The following is a 16,777-nucleotide window of genomic DNA, read 5'->3' as shown; positions in this document are numbered from 1 at the left end:
TAGATAGATATATATATGTATATCTGCATATGCATGTGTGTATATAAACACATGCACACACACATACATATATATACAGAGAGAGAGAGAGAGAGAGAGAGAGAGAGAGAGAGAGAGAGAGAGAGAGAGAGAGAGAGAGAGACATATGGACACCAACTTGGCTCAAGAAGGGGCTTGCAACTGAAGTCCAATCCGAAATGAAGTAATACAGATGGCAGAAGTGAAAATAGGCTGCAAAGGAGGACTACAGAAAAAATGCCCAGCATGCAGTGAAAGCCAGAGATCCTCTAGAGTTAAGAATGGCAATGGACATCATGGGCAAAAACAGGTGCTGCTTCTGCTACAAGAGCAGTAAAAGAATAAACACAAAAACTGTGGGTGAGTGATTTAGTGATAAGGCTGAAGTACTTAGTGTCTCTTTTGCCTCAGTCTGCACTGACAAGTTATCCTCGGCCTTTTTGGCTAGACAGAAGGTTCAAGGAAAAGACAGACCAGCCATAGTGGAAGAAGATTGGGTCAGGGATCTCTTAAGAAATCTTGACCCACATAAGTGCATGGGGCCAGATGAAATACGCATGAGTGCTGAAAGAGCTGACTAATATAATGTGAACCATCTACCATCTCTACCCTCTCTCAAAGATCTTGAAGATCAGAGGAAGTCCCTGATGACTAAAGAAGGGCAAATGTTGCAGTTTCAATACAGAGAATGATCTGGGGAACTACAGCAAACATGCAAGCTATCTGCAGAAAGACAGGTGGTTTTGTCAGTACATGCTTTGCTTAAAGTAATGAGCTAATTCTTGCGCATAGCTTTTTGGCTTTGAGATGGAATTTTAATCCAAGCAGTAAAGATGTGAAATGAAGCAAAGACTATAGTACAGGTAGATGGAGACGCTTCTGCATTAGAATGTTTTGGAAGATATGGTTATTTAGAACTATGGAATTGGCTTTATATTGGTAAGTACCTTTCCTTAAACAAAATAACAGATTATTTACAATTCCTGTAGAAGTTATTTCTGTGAGCAGTGCAAAAACAACACCTCAAGTGGCTGGCCCTGGGTGATATTATAGTTTGCAAATGCAATGTAAAATGTTGTTTTACTGTTTGTCTCACTTTAGCTATCAACAGCAGTTAAACTCCAAAGTTCAATGTTATTTTTTTGTGAAACAGTGTATGGATGACTTTAACCTCTCTCAGTTCAATTTAAAGTCTCATGTCAAGGAGAGGCTCTCCTAGGTTTCTGCAGATACATAAGGATAAGAATAATAAGATAATAATAATAATAATAATAATAAGATAATAATAATAATAAGAATTGCATTAATGGATGTTGGTGGTGTTCCTCCACTATTTTAAGCAATGGAAAGTGTTGCCAATAGTTTTAGGGGAGCTGAAATACAGAGTTCAGTGAAAGCAGTAAATACATTGAGAAAATTTTGATCAGGTTTTGGTAAGCTTAACATTACCAACATTAAAACACCTATTCAGAACAAAGGTGAAGCTGACCCTTATAAAGACACTCTTCCTTATTAGGATCAGAGTGAATACACATAGTTTCTGGTTAGATGGTATACTTAAAAATGCCTAAAATCATGCACGTGAAATATCCCAGATGCTACAGTAAGAATAGTTATATGGTGAATGGAAGCAGACATTTAAGTGTTTTGGGAATACAACAACAGCCTGATATAGAAACTGTGTATTTGCTTCTCAAATAAAAGTTGTCAATTTCTTGACACAAGCAGACAAAAAGAAATGGATATGGAGAGGCCACTGACAGTATCAACATCACTATATAGCTAAAAAATAAAATAAAATAGCTAATTTTCATAATACTATTAAAACTATCAGTTGGGAAACAGAAAATTGTATTTCTTGGAAGTACAAAAATCTAACTCTACTTAAGATGTTACAAAAAATAATTTCATCACTAGGAAAGGTAGTTGGAATATAGACTTTACTCTTTTATTGAGCTGACCATAAGAAGCTTCATTACCATTCTTTTAAGTATAGGAAACATCCAATTTGAGATCCCCTAAGCTAAGCCTCACTTAATCTAGTCAATAAATTGGATTGGATTGGACTGGAAAGTAGAGTCTGGGGAGCTATTCTGCTGGCCAAATCTGTCAAATTTGAGGAGAGTAGAACTGTTCATCATATTCCATTGATTATATTGATTTGGGACATGACCCAGTTGCTCACAGAAAGGAACTGGGTAACATTTGAGATGCTAGAGGAGACCTAAGGAAGACTTGCATTTGTCCAGATAGCAGTTGGAGGAGGATACTTTGAGGATTTAAAAGGGCAAGAGATGACTATGTTTAGGCAACAGCATCCTATGCTAAACCGCGATTGCCTGTAACAGCAGTTTAGACATGCAAATCATAGGTAGACTATGCCTTATAAAATGGTAAATTTAGGTGACCATGATCTGCAGTAGAAGAGCAGTCAGGCATCGGTATGGTATGAAGAAAGGAATCTGCTTATCTCCTCAAAAGATCTTTAGCAGGTACACATCTCTAATTTGATTGTAGAATCACTGGACGTATGTTGACTCTTACAAGAAGCTTGTCAAGCGTAACAGCCTATGTGAAAGCACTGCTCGGATAAGTGAGGCCTTGACTACATCTGCCCAGCTCTAAGTGACTGGATTAATCTGGTATGAGTTGAAAAACAAGCAAGTTTTGAACTCTGTTATATAGCTGTTGATAACTTCAAACCTTGTATAACACACTCAGGGCATGAGATATAGGGTGACAGAAACTATGCTGACAACCATTGAATTGGCATATATGGACAAAGTAAAAGAAAATGAGCCAGTGTGACGAGACTAGAGAGGCCATTGGTGGTTTATGCTGCAATGTAACATAGAAAGTAAAGGCAGTAGCTGCTAGTGAGGAACCCATCCACTGATTTCTGACACGGTGTCCAAGGCAGATCCCTTCCACATAGGGGCTAGGCCTCCAGGCAGGGGTGGTACACATCAAACGGTCAGGGTAAATATCCTGTTCCCCTGGATCCATGATGCTGAACTAGGATGGACCAGGGGTGTTGGACCTTGACTTGTGTGAATGTGCAGCATGTATTGTAAAAAAATAAATCTTGGAACAGAAATCACTACCACCTGCTACATGCATCCCATTCAGTAAGTAAATTTTAGATTACATGTCACTGAGGAGTGTGGCTCTGTTCTTGCATCCATCCCCAAATTTGACATTAGCCTGACTAGGTTACCCTGTCAACTCAGTCAGCACTTGCAGCCTTTCAGGATGTCTGTTCTGCTTACAGATACATCAGTTACTTCTATAAAGGCACTTCCAGAATTCATGTAAAATGAAACAACCCAACTCCACCTCCTAAACCAAGAACTGGCAAGACCTAGCACTCTAACCGTTCAAGGAACTGTTTAAAAATTGGCTAACCAATCTGGCTACAGGCTTGTGACATAGGTAGCTATTATTCCTCCCATTTTTCAGGTAATGAAATTGAGATATGAAGCACTGAAGTGGCTGAAGGCCACACAGCAAGTCGTTGGCAAAGAGAGCATAACAACACAGGTGTTTCTGGCCTCCTGATTGTCACAAAATTTATTAAACCAAGCTTTCTCTGAATGGATGATGCTATTTCAGCCTGTGAGTAGAGAGCTCTTGGAGGTAGTAGTAACAACTAAAAACAAGAAAAAGAAAAAAAAATCTGTTTGTCATGCTGATGCTGAGCTTCTTTAACAGTTCCATTTTTATATTTTGAAAATCAATGTTTTAAGCTCCTAAAAGAAAACCCTTCCTTCATTTTAATCTTATATTTCTTCTGCTTAGGAGAGCTTTTCAGCCTTGTAAAGAGAATTTTACAAAAATATTAAAATAGGAAAATAAGTTAAGTATATTTTTCCATCCCTCTGAACACACAGTACAATGCTGTAATAGCTCCTTAGGACTCCACTCTGTAATGAAGTATGTGAATGACATGTCTATCAACGTTTTAAAACACAGCTGCTGTGCCTGTCTGTATGTACAACATACTTATGGTCTAAGTTTCCTTTACCCTCCCTGATTTTTTTAAAAAGCTGATAAGCCTTCTTTTCTGGTGGTTTCAAATAAGCTTCCCTTATAACAAAGGAGTTGATCCTCAGTTTCTTAGCAACCTCTATTGTGTGGCTAATGTATCACAGATTTTTACAAAGTAACATGGAGTGTAATAACAGCTGTGTACACATTCAGGCTTCTACAGAGCAATTTTATCCAAGCTAAAAATCTGGGTTTTTTTCATATCATTGTGTCTTCTATATTTGCTTTTATCCTGTAGATGAAGGCATAAGTCAGATATTAGATTTTTTTGCTATAAAAGTGAATCTATCTCCTGCTTTATGGGAGTTTTACTGAAACTTAGGATGAGACCCTGCCATCTTTACTGATCTTGCACTCTTCTGTCAAACTACTCAGACAGCAATATAGTAATTATGGTGAATGACAGTGGAGCGAATTAACTTTTTATATTTCCCTTGTTAAGACCATAATCACATCTTTCCTCAGCAAAGGGCTCTCCTTTCACAGGTAATGTGAATCAGACTGTATTTATGCAGAGGGCTTTTCAGAAAGGTTCTAAGTTCATTTAATTTGCTTACATTAAAGATGGCCCTAGGGATACACAGACTTGGTTGCACTAACTAAAACATGCTCTTTATAGCTTTGTCATATATTTATTCTAAATGTTAAATATACTAGAGGATAAATATTTCATTATTTTGAAGATATTAAAAAGATCTTACTTTCTAAAACACTTTCAGTCCCTAAACATTTCTTATATAGTTTCTTTTCATTTTCAGGAAAACAGCATTACAACTCAGTGCAATTTCCATGGAGAGAAAGGATCATGCTGACCTGAGAAAGAGGTCCACCAGCAACTTCCCTGAAGCTGGAAGCATGACAGAATTTTAGTACAAATTGCTACTGCACAGTAAAGTGTCATTGTTTTTGTCTTGTTTTTTTTTTTTTTTATTTTATTTTAATAAAATGGATGCTCTACAAATGCAGAGCTCTAAAGTTTATCTTTATACCTTTTTTAAATAAAAAAACATCTTTCCCTTCTATTTTATGGGAATTTGCTATAGAAACTGATAGAATTCTAGAAAAATCTTTAGAATGCTAGGTTATCAGCCTTGCAGCCCAAAATAATCCTTCTGAATTTATAGGAGAGAGTGAAGTGTCCACAAAGCTCCATTTGCTCAGCTCCCCATGGTTTGGAAATCAAAGCAGTAAAATTAGAAATGTTCTTAAGCATACATTCAACTTCAAGCATGCAGCTATCCAAACAGTAAACCGACCTGCATCGTGCTCCCTCTCTTTCCGTCTACATAGCATGCCAAGAACAAAAATCCTAAAATGGTTCTTGAAATACTGAGTATCATTCTTCCCACAGGTTCACTGTGTAGAATTTCAGTAACTTCCTCTAGACTGCCATGTAATGTGTAACTGTAGTCAGGACTCAGCAGAAGTATACGGTGGTGAAAACCTAAGGATTCATTTTTATTTCAATAATTTCACAGTGTGAATTAACCCTAGAACTGTTTCATTTCATTTAAGTGAATTCAACACCTAAATCGATCTCCTGAATCCTGCCTGTGAGGGGAAAGGATGGGAGGAGGAGTAGACAGATTTTCCAAGTTAACAACTGGCTGCGCCACTGGTGTTGGTGTTGGTTTTGTTTTCTATGACCGCGGGACCCTGTCTAAAGATTGACAGCTGATGGAGAGAGATGGGATCCACCTCACCAAGCGGGGCACGCGTGTCTTTGCCAACAGATTGGCCAGCCTGGTAAGGAGGGCTTTAAACTAGGCAAGATGGGGAAAGGGAATGGTATAGTGACACGATACTCAGTAAAACACCGCTCAAGTCAGGATGCCTCCAGCGGGTGCATGCAGCCAGGGGAGACAGCATGGAACATGGCTATGGAGGATCCTCTTGCACCTCTCCTGGGAAGCTTGCGTGCTTGACTGGCTCTCTGAAATGCCTGTACACCGATGCACGCAGCATGGGGAATAAGCAGGAAGAGTTAGAGATCTGTGTGCGGTCGCAGGACCATGATCTCATTGCAGTGACAGAGACATGGTGGGATAGCTCACATGACTGGGATGCTGTCCTGGATGGCTATGTGCTTTTTAGGAAAGAGAGGCCAGGAAGGCGAGGTGGTGGAGTTGCTCTTTATGTGAGGGAGCAGCTAGAATGTATGGAGCTCTGCCTCGGGATGGAGGAAGAGCAATTTGAGAGCCTGTGGGTAAGGATTAAAGGGCAGGCTAATATGGGTGACATTGTTGTGGGGGTTTACTACAGGCCACCTGATCAGGAGGAAGTCATCGATGAGATCTTCTACAGACATCTGGAAGTAGCCTCACGATCACAGGCCCTGGTTCTCATGGGAGACTTCAACCACCCTGACATCTGCTGGAAAGACAGCACAGCCAGGCACAAACAGTCAAAGAGGTTCCTGCAGAGGATTGATGATAACTTCTTGACTCAGGTGGTGGAGACGCCAACGAGGAGAGGTGCACTGCTAGACCTTGTACTAACGAACAGAGAAGGTCTAGTTGGAGATGTGAAGGTTGGGGGCAGCCTTGGCTGTAGTGACAATAAGATGGTGGAGTTCAGGATCCTGTGAGGAGGAAGGAGGGCAATAAGTAGGATCGCAGCCCTGGACTTCAGGAGAGCAAACTCTGGCCTCTTCAGGGACCTTCTTGGAGGAATCTCAGGGGGTAGTATTGAAGGTGTGGGGAGGGGGAAGGAGATTAGGGTATTATTCAGTCTTTCACAGGTAGTTAACAAAATAAGGCCCTGAAGAAAGGAGCAAGACAACACTATAAGGCAACCAGATAAGGAAGTACCCAAATAAACCTGAAGAGAACAAAAACAGCTGATAAACAGGAAAGAACTACTTGAACTATGGGTGAACTATCCTAATTATCATAATAAAAAACCCACCTACAAGCAGGGAAGCCCTCTGCTGATCGAAGCCCTATCCCTATAGAGCATGCATAGTAGAAAAAGAGGATACTGTGACTTTAAATGAAGATGAGACCTAACAGAACCAATAAGAATAAGGATGACTTAATTTAGTTGCTTAAACTGTATAAAGTGTAAGCTGTGCAGCAATGAGGTGTGCTAGCTTTGTGTAATTACCACCTAGTACCCATCTCTGTGCAGAAATGAATTAAACAAAAATCTCGACTCTGTGTGCTTTTGGCTCATAGCACACCGGGTGAAAGAACCCTTCTTTGGGACAACAGTAGGGCCTTAAAAGGAAAGGGGTGTCCAAGAAATCTGGTTAATATTCAAGCGTCACTTCCTCCAGGCTCGAGATCGGTGCATCCCTCTGAGGAAGAAGTCCAGCAAAGCGGGCAGGAGACCTGCATGGATGAGCAAGGAACTCCTGGCAAAACTCAACAGAAGAAGGAAGTCTACAGAATGTGGAAAAGGGGACAGGCCACTTGGGAGGAATACAGGGACGTTGTCAGAGCGTGCAGGGACGCGACAAGGAAGGCTAAGGCCCACTGGGAATTAAATCTAGCAAGGGATGTCAAGGACAACAAGAAGGGCTTCTTCCAATACATCAATAGCAAAAGGAAGACTAGGGAAAATGTGGGCCCCCTGCTGAATGGGGCGGGTGCCCTGATAACAAAGGATACAGAGAAGGCAGAGTTGCTGAATGCCTTCTTTGCTTCCGTCTTCACTGCTAAGGCCAGTCCTGAGGAATTCCAGACCTTGGAGACAAGAGAGGAAGGCTGGAGAAAGGAAGACTCTCCCTTGGTGGAGGAGGATCGGGTGAGAGATCTTTTGTCCAAACTCGACATCCACAAGTCCATGGGCCCCGAAGGGATGCACCTGCAAGAGCTGAGGGAGCTGGCGGATGTTATCGCTAGGCCACTCTCCATCATCTTGGAAAGGTCCTGGAGATCAGGAGAGGTGCCTGAGGACTGGAAGAAAGCCAATGTCACGCCAGTCTTCAAAAAGAGCAAGAAGGAGGAGCCAGGAAACTACAGGACTGTCAGCCTCACCTCCATCCCTGGAAAGGTGATGGAACAGCTCATCCTGCAGGTCCTCACTAAGCATGTCAAGGATAAGATTGGGAGTAGTCAGCATGGATTCACCAAAGGGAAATCATGCTTGACCAACCTGGTAGCCTTCTCTGATGGGATGACAGGCTGGGTAGATGAGGGCAGAGCAGTGGATGTTGTCTACGTGGACTTCAGCAATTTATGGGATGTGTCTCCCATCCCATCCTCGTAGGGAAGCTCAGGGAGTGTGGGCAGGATGAGTGGAGAGTGAGGGGGCTTGAGAAGTGGCTGGATGGCCGAGCTCAGAGGGTTGTGGTGAATGGCGCAGAGTCTAGTTGGAGGCCTGTGGCTAGTGGTGTCCCCCAGGGGTCAGTCCTGGGTCCAGTCTTGTTCAATATATTCATCAATGACCTGGAGGAAGGGACAGAGTGCACCCTCAGCAAGTTTGCTGATGACACAAATCAAAACTGAGAGGAGTGGCCTCCACACTAGAAGGCTGTGCTGCCGTTTGGAGGGAACTGGACATCCTGGAGAGCTGGGCGGAGAGGAACCTCCTGAAGTTCCACAAAGGCAAGTGCAGGGTCCTGCACATGGGGAGGAATAACCCCCTGCACCAGGACAGGCTGGGGGTTGACCTGCTGGAAAGTAGCTCTGCGGAGAAGGCCCTGGGAGTGCTGGTGGACAACAAGTGGAGCATGAGGCAGCAGTGTGCCCTTGTGGCCAAGAAGGCCAAGGGGATCCTGGGGTGCATGAGGCAGAGTGTTACCAGCAGGTGGAGGGAGGTGATCCTGCCCCTCTCCTCAGCCCTGGGGAGGCCTCACCTGGAGTCCTGTGTCCAGTGCTGGGCTCCCCAGTACGAGGGAGACATGGAGCTCTTGGAGAGAGTCCAGCTACAAAGGGCTACAAAGCTGCTGCGGGGTCTGGAGCATCTCTCCTCTGAAGAAAGGCTGAGAGAGCTGGGCCTGTTCAGCCTGGAGAAAGGAAGACTGAGAGGTGATCTTATCAATGTGTATAAGCATCTGAAGGGAGGGTGTCGAGAGGATGGGGCCAGACTCTTCTTTGTGGTGCCCAGCGACAGGACAAGAGGCAACGGGCACAAACTGAACCACAGGAAGTTCCGTCTGAACATGAGGAAAAACTTCTTCACTGTGCGGGTAACTGAGCATTGGAACAGGTTGCCCAGAGGGGATGTGCAGTCTCCTTTGCTGGAGATATTCAGAACTGGCCTGGACACGATGCTGGGCAACGTGCTCTAGAGGACCGTGCTTGAGGAAGGGGTTGGACTAGATGATCTCCAGAGATCCCTTCCAACCTCAGCCATTTTGTGATTCTGTGAACACTAATACAGAGGTATGTATTAACTTAATGAAAATGAGAGTCAGGTCATTGATATGTTAACCACCACATTTTCTTACCCCAGAAATATCAGTTAAGAATATTGCTTGCATTCATCATGTATAAAGTGAAAAGAAACATATCAACTGTGTGAAAGCTTGTTTTCTTTCTTACTTTTTAAGAAACAGAAACAGTGATAACAAAACAATAGTTGTAAAGGTTGGAACATCTGGCATGTACAAGGAAGTCCTTTTGAGTGGGAAATATTTACCCATTGACATCCTAAGTGCTGTAAACAGTTAGGAGTAGGTAACTGAATCAAGCCCTAACAGAAAAACTAGCTGGAAACAAGATGGACTCTATGAGCATTAAGGGAATTTCAGAGGAAAGAAAATTAAATGGGAAAGTTGGTATACTGGAGGATGTAAATTATTCACCACACTCCTACTTACTGTTTGTTTGCTTTAATCACAACAGTTGGGATTCAGTTTGTACAAATAATCACCCACACCTACAATTCTCTATGCTGATGTCTGTATATATAAGCCACTTAAGTTTCTATTGCACTCAGCAGAGATCTGCGACTGTTAATTTTCCCACAGACAGTAGGCCAATACAGTTTGAGATATCCTCAAATCTTATCTTTGGCTATCAGTTGCCACTGATAACCCATACAGAAAAATATGGTTTTTCTGCAGGTCTTCGATAGCATCTGCCAGCCCTATGCATCTGTCCGAGTCCCTAGAATATTTCAGAGGGTACAAGGTGCCTGTATGTGCATACCTAAATCAAGCCTTTACTCAATACTTTCAATATAACCTTGAAAGCTGCTAATGTCACCTCAAGTTAGAAACTTCATTTGGTCAGCTGCATAGCTTTTGAGCTCCCATTGCCTGTACCAATTACGGGCTTTATTAATTTGTCCACATGTACATATTTAGTGTCATCTGCACAGGTTGGCAGATATGGCACAAGACTTCAGGAAACTTACCCTCTTTGAAATGGCAGCTGGAAGATAGGTGGGATACTCTCAAGCAGAAAAGATGGCACTAGACATCTACGTTGAGGCAACTGAGATTAACTTACATGTAAAGATTTATATTACAGTTAAATGTCCTAATCTTGAGTCCCACCTAACATATGCCTCTAGGTTATTCACAGACATATGTACAAACTATGCATCAGCATATGATTACATCATTCTCTCTCTCCCAAATGCAAACTGCAGACCTCTGATAATCTTCTTTAAAAAAGGCAGGAATGTTTCTATTCTTATCTTCTCTATGGAGGCTGACTTCCAAAAGTCACTTTTCTCAGAGTTTATTTCTTCATTTGCTTGTTTCCCTTTCTTAGTTTTAAAATCTTGTATATTTTCAGCCCCTTTTCAATTAACCTGTTAAAGAAGGTTTATGTAACTATTCTCAGTTGACTTACTTTTTAATCTCTTCTGGCTGCATATTACTGTATTACTGGGAACAGAGATGCTTCTGGGTTCTCAGGTACAGATGTGTCTCCCATCATGTTCCCAAACCACATCACATTTCCTACCCTGTAGTTAAGTTTCTACATAAAGCAACGTGTCAACGCAGACTGAATAAAAGGTGTGACATGTACATGTAGATTCCTGACCTTGATGTACAGGGACTGCCTTGAAATGGTACTGCACCACTCACCAGCATGTGAGCTTATTTCCAGACTCATTCTATGATGAACGGATGGAGATCTGTCTATGGCAACTATATCTGACCCAGCGCTGGCACAGAACAAATAGACTGAATTTCTATAGCATCATTTCTGTGAAATAGAGCTGCTTCATTCACATTTTGAAAAAAAAAAATGTATTAATATAATGTTTTTCTATGTGTAAGAAACTGAAACTGTGTGCAAAAATGAAAAGCTGCATTGATATGGTAGTAGTATAGTACTATTAATTGCTAAAAAAGATTATTATCAAGGAAAGGATCAGGAGAAGTCTGCCTTTATATGTGAAAAAGAGCCCCTAAACATAGAAAGTAGAATTTTATATCAAAAATTGAAGAAAATGTAAAAGGGTTTTGTTTATTTTTGCTATTTGGGAGAAATATATGAAAACTAAAGAAAAGAATGTATCGGTCTTTCAACAAAATCTGTTTCTGTTTACATCAATTTGGAGGAAGGGAGAGAGGGAGAAAAAATACTTACTGAATTGAGAATTGGATATAGAAAGAAAGCTGTAATATTCAGGGAGATTTGTCTAATGTTAACCTCAAGCTAAGCCCATCAGAGCTTGCTCGGTAATGATGACAGCACATGTTTCCTTTCATGTATTTCATCTTGCCAAAAACAACTATACAAAGTCAGGGAAGCAAAAGAAGCCTGTGCCTTATCTTGTCCGTGATGTTTCATAGGTAGCTTCAAAATTAAATCTTTTTATTCAAATTCTTTAGTACAAAATGTTCAGGTAACAAAATGAAACTTAATTTGTCTAATCAGAATAATAAGAAATGGCAGGGTGTGAGAAATCTGGCGAAAAACTTTCATTTTTGTTTAGAAACTTTAGTCACAGTGTACAGTAATTTGAGTGAATGTTAAGTGATTGCATGCTATTTCAGAGTTTATTGTATCATAGATGAAATGTGTGAACCCATATGAGGGTACTTTGTCAAGTGTCATTGCAGAGAAGTCTTGTGATATCTGGTACGTAATACTGAATCCTTTAGTTTATCTCCAGTAAAGTAACTTACAACTCAGAACTACTTGTGCCAACTTAGGTATCTACATTGTTCTCACTATTGAAGCATCAGAATTCCTTTCTAGGTTATTTATTCTCATAATACTGGAAGAAATACTGGAAGAAGTAAAATACTCTCCCAAGTTTACAACTAGGAAACTGCATTAGAGAAGTATCAAGGCCTAAAGCTTAAAATAACATAGATGTCAGAAAGCAGAATACCTGAAAATGTCTTAATGTCTGAGAGTCTCCCTGGCCTCAGTTCTTCTTAGAGTAATGCTTGAAGAGAATTAGAGAAATTAGATTAATGACTTTTTGGGAAATAAGATAAATACTCCGTTTTCCACTTTAAAGGGAGGGGGGGGGAGGAAAAAACAAAAATAAGGTTGTTCTTACCTCTATATTAGCTTCTGAAAATCTTGTATCAATTCAGCAAAATTCTACTTATTTTTGGTGTTAATAAAACAATTTAAACATTAGTAGACATTCCTCAAACCCCCAATGTGCATGACTGTAGTGAAACATGAAAAATAAAACATTAATAGGACTATTTCAGGTCTCTGAGATATCTACGATTGCTGATCATATCTGCAACTGAGTCATCTTGATTCTTTGCAGAATCCACATGGAGAGATAAAAAGCCATATGTTCTACTAGAAAAACAAACACAGATACCATTAAAACAGCTTTGTCTACCTGACCCATCCCTGTCCTTTCTGAAATAGAAGTTTTTTCCAATAAACATGATGCCAGAAACATGTAAATGCACAGTGTGACCTTGTTTCCAAACATTCAGTTGATTTCTTGAATGATTTATTTTTTTCTAAACTTAGTTTAATGGTTTGTCTGTGGTAACTATTTAAGAAGTCAGTTATTGTAATATAAGTAGTGTATAGGAGAGTCAGAGGTTTAACAGTCTCCTGATGTGTATTCCAAATGGATATGGCATTACAGAAGTTCAAGAGCAGCCCTTTTTTGCATATATTTTTGAAATGCTACTTGAAAACTGATCCTTCCAGAACAAATATGACTATGTGAAGATAAGAAGCAAGCTTTTCCACATTATGCAAATTTCCACCAAAGTCAGAAAATGTCACTTTGCTTCTGGAGCTGAGAGGGCTTGTGTGCTTGAACTTCACAGAGTTCAGCTCAGCCCTCCGTACTTTTCTTTCCTCTTCAGCAATTATTCTCAACTGTAGCATTGTAACTCTCAGATACATGTGGTGAGCAAGTGCATGCAAAACCAATCTTCACTTAGGCTTTCTTTGATTTTTTTTTTCTTTTTAGTCCCCCCACTAATGAGTAGGTTATGGCTTTTAAATGTGCTTATGTATGGGGTTCAACTCAATCATTTTTAGAGGTTAAGGAATCATTTGAAATGAAGGCTGTAGCAAATGAGTCCTGTGACTGAGACAAGCTCTTCCAAGTAGGGTCTCTGGTCAGTATATTTCTAATTGTGGAGAAAAGAAATGCATCTGTAAAGTAAGATTTTTTTTTAATTCATTAGTACACATAATGCCTGAAATAGTCCTATTAATGTTTTATTTTTCATGTTTCACTACAGTCATGCACATTGGGGGTTTGAGGAATGTCTACTAATGTTTAAATGCATAGGCATTGCACAAATATAATTATTTTTAAAGTATTTTATAATCTAAAGAAATAAATCAGAGGACACCGAAAGTCTAATTTCGATAACAGATTGCAAACACATTTCGGCAAGACCTCGTGCTCCACAAAATGTACGTGGAAAAACCTGACAGTCACGCAACAGCTTGCTTTCATCTACCTGGAGAAAGTCACATCAGACATCACCAAAGATCTGCAGTGAAGAGAGGTGTTCTGTCTTCCTTCACCTGGCTGGTGTGTTTACATTTATCACCAGATAGATCTGTGACCCTGAGTGCTCATTTAGGCCAAGTTTAGGCTTTTTTTCACTGGAAAGATGAAAAGCTCGGGCACATGCCAGTTTCTACTGCTGCAGAAAAGAAAGATATTGGAAGAAGAGCTGGGACTGGATTTGAAAGTCAGAGGTGAGTTCCAGAGCCAGTTGTGCTGTTCCTGTTGTAAGGGATGGGAGCATCAACTACTACTACTGAAAAGCCCCCACACGCCTTCCTCCCTTTGAGACAGCAGTCACCAGGCTGTTTTTCTGGTGTTCTGACACAAGCAAAGGAGACTTTTAGGGCTATGGACCTGTTAAAGGTCTTTCGGGAAGCACTAGCCTGAATCCTTGAGTGAAATTGTAACTCCAATAAAATCAGTGGGAGTTTTCTCTCTGACTTGCAAGGAGATAGGATTTCATGCATACTCTGAAGAGTTTGGCTTTCAAATGACAAGCAAACAGTAACAAAACTACATAAGCATAGTGTTACTCTTTGTCTGACAATGACTCCTTTGTGCAGAACTGTCTCTGTTGTGGAAGGGGATGGAATAAAATTGAATTAATCTGTTACTTTTGCCTGTGATAGTCAGTGAAACAGGCTGAACATTCAGAGCTGGAGGAAACTGCACTGTCCTAAAAACCACACAATACTTCACTGTACTTCTTTTTTGATATTCGTCCCTTCTTAGGACAAAGCTTTTTGGAACATGATTATGAGAATTTAAGAGAGACTGGTAGAACCAAAAGCGGGCTTGGAGGCAATCTCAGAGCATTTCTTCCTAACCTACTTATCTTGAAGAGCAGCAATTAAAAATGCAGAAGGTATAAGATGAATATGGCAGCTCTAAAGAACTACCTACAAATTCTTCTAATTTAGTAAAATGTTTAAAGCTACTGAAATGTGTTGTGAACATTTTTCTTCTTTGGGTGAGAGATATTTCCTCCTTTCCGGTTTTATACTACTCAAATGTACCTCATAGTGTAGGAATTCAGTAAAGTAAATCTAGTGAAGTAAAGATTCATATATATGAATTTAGTAGCCCTGGCAAATTTCAGGCTAAAGAGTAAGATAGGGCAATGGGCCATTGGTACCTGCTAATTTATTTAAACCGAGTAAAAGTCTTCAATTTCTGCTGAAGGTGACCTACAGCAGCTGCGGCTGTTAAAGGAATACAATCACAGAGAAAGACAAGCTTCTGAACTCATAAGCAAGACATTAAAGCAAAAGAATTTGCAATAAGTTATTTACAACAGAACGAGTAAAAAAATCCACAAAAATATTGTTCATTATTTTTACCTTCACTCCTATTATAAAGGAGTTCCCATTCCCATGAAGTTATAGGAACAAGTCTGTTACATTCACTTCTGTGGAACCTTTACAAAAGTATTGAGAAGTTTTGTTAGTTTGAACACAATGTTAGAACATGATTACAATATTTTAATATAATGATGGCTCTCAGTGCTTCAGTGTGCCATCAATGAGATTATCTATATGGAAATCAAACCAGAAATAATTTCAGTTTTCAGGATCCAGACTTTAAAGGTCACTTACCCAGTGAAATTTAAAGCATTGGAGTAGTTTTAACAGTACCTTTGGTTACCATGACCAGTAGGAAGACAGAGCTTTCAGAGTTTGTAATGGTGACACAACATTGCCGTAGTTTGCTGAATGGCTTCATTGCATTTGCATTGTGCTAAAAAGAAAAACAAAACTGAAAAAGTGAAAATCATTGACACTCTACTCATAGCATTCATGTCTAGGTATATTGAGAAGAAAATTATATTTGAATGTCATATCTTTCATATGCAGCATATAAGTGTTTGGTCAGCTTTAGCAGACTTAGAACTGCTACTAAAATCACCGTCCTATCTCTTCCCAAGCTATACACAACAGTAAAAGAAATATAGTTTCAGGTAGTTACTTCTCTGGACTGTACACATGCACTAAACGAATACTACAGACACAGATGTCAAGCAGGTGAGATATTACAAATATTGTACAAGGTACTGTTGAAATGATAACTCACAGAAAGTGTCTTAGAGCAAAATATCAGAAACTAAGCAGAAACAAATCAAAACAGAAGTAGTGAGAAGAGTAGCAGTAGTATTTGTATGCAAAATATCTGCATGCTGGTAACATTGAGATGTCACTGAGAAGTAAATACTAGATTTACAGAAATTAGTAATTCAGGTTGGAAGGACTGCACAATAATAACGAATTAAATGTTAGCCATTTTAGTCCTGGCTAAAGTAGATATACTTGAACCAGGAGCTCTTTCAAAACAGTTGAGATTTCACCAAAATTTTCAAGACAACAGTGAAGGAATACAGTTGATCAGAAGAATATCTTTTTCATCTTTGAATAAATTGTCTTCCTTCTTTATTCCTTTCTTTACCTAAGCATTACACATTAATAACTAAAAATATATATATAGTGGTAGTTCAAAGAGAGTTCCATTATGTCAAGACCCTTTCATGGCATGCATTGCACATACAATAAGGATAAAACTTAGTGGTAGGATACAATTCAGTGTGGACAAGCAAGAGAAATTAGACTGAACAGAGCGTTATGCCTTTATGGCTAGTCTTCATCCAGCAGGATATCTTGGATATTTTTGTAAGTCACTGTTTATAACAAATAGGCGTGCCTTAAAAAGATATCTGTTCCAAAAGCTCTTCACAACTTTAAAATGAGTAAGAAGATCATAAGAGGAAAAAAAAAAAAAAACGACAAAACCTACACACCACTGCTTCATGATATCAGTAGTTTTAATCAAGAAATGTCAATTTTCCTTAAAACCC

At 39.9% G+C, this 16,777-nt stretch overlaps 1 long non-coding RNA gene across 1 annotated transcript in view; it reads left to right on the top strand.

Moving 5' to 3' along the window:
- LOC138065814 (uncharacterized) overlaps nucleotides 1–4,958 on the top strand; it is a 144,722-nt gene extending 139,764 nt beyond the window's left edge. The window contains exon 3 of the long non-coding RNA XR_011138882.1: nucleotides 4,824–4,958. This is a non-coding gene — a long non-coding RNA (uncharacterized lncRNA). The remainder of the gene's footprint in view (nucleotides 1–4,823) is intronic.
- The last annotated feature ends 11,819 nt before the right edge of the window (nucleotides 4,959–16,777 follow it).

Source organism: Struthio camelus, chromosome 1, assembly GCF_040807025.1.
Source record: "Struthio camelus isolate bStrCam1 chromosome 1, bStrCam1.hap1, whole genome shotgun sequence".
NCBI classification, from domain to species: domain Eukaryota; kingdom Metazoa; phylum Chordata; class Aves; order Struthioniformes; family Struthionidae; genus Struthio; species Struthio camelus.
The sequence above is the reverse complement of the archived record's forward strand: the minus strand, read 5'-3'. Positions and strand labels throughout refer to the sequence as shown.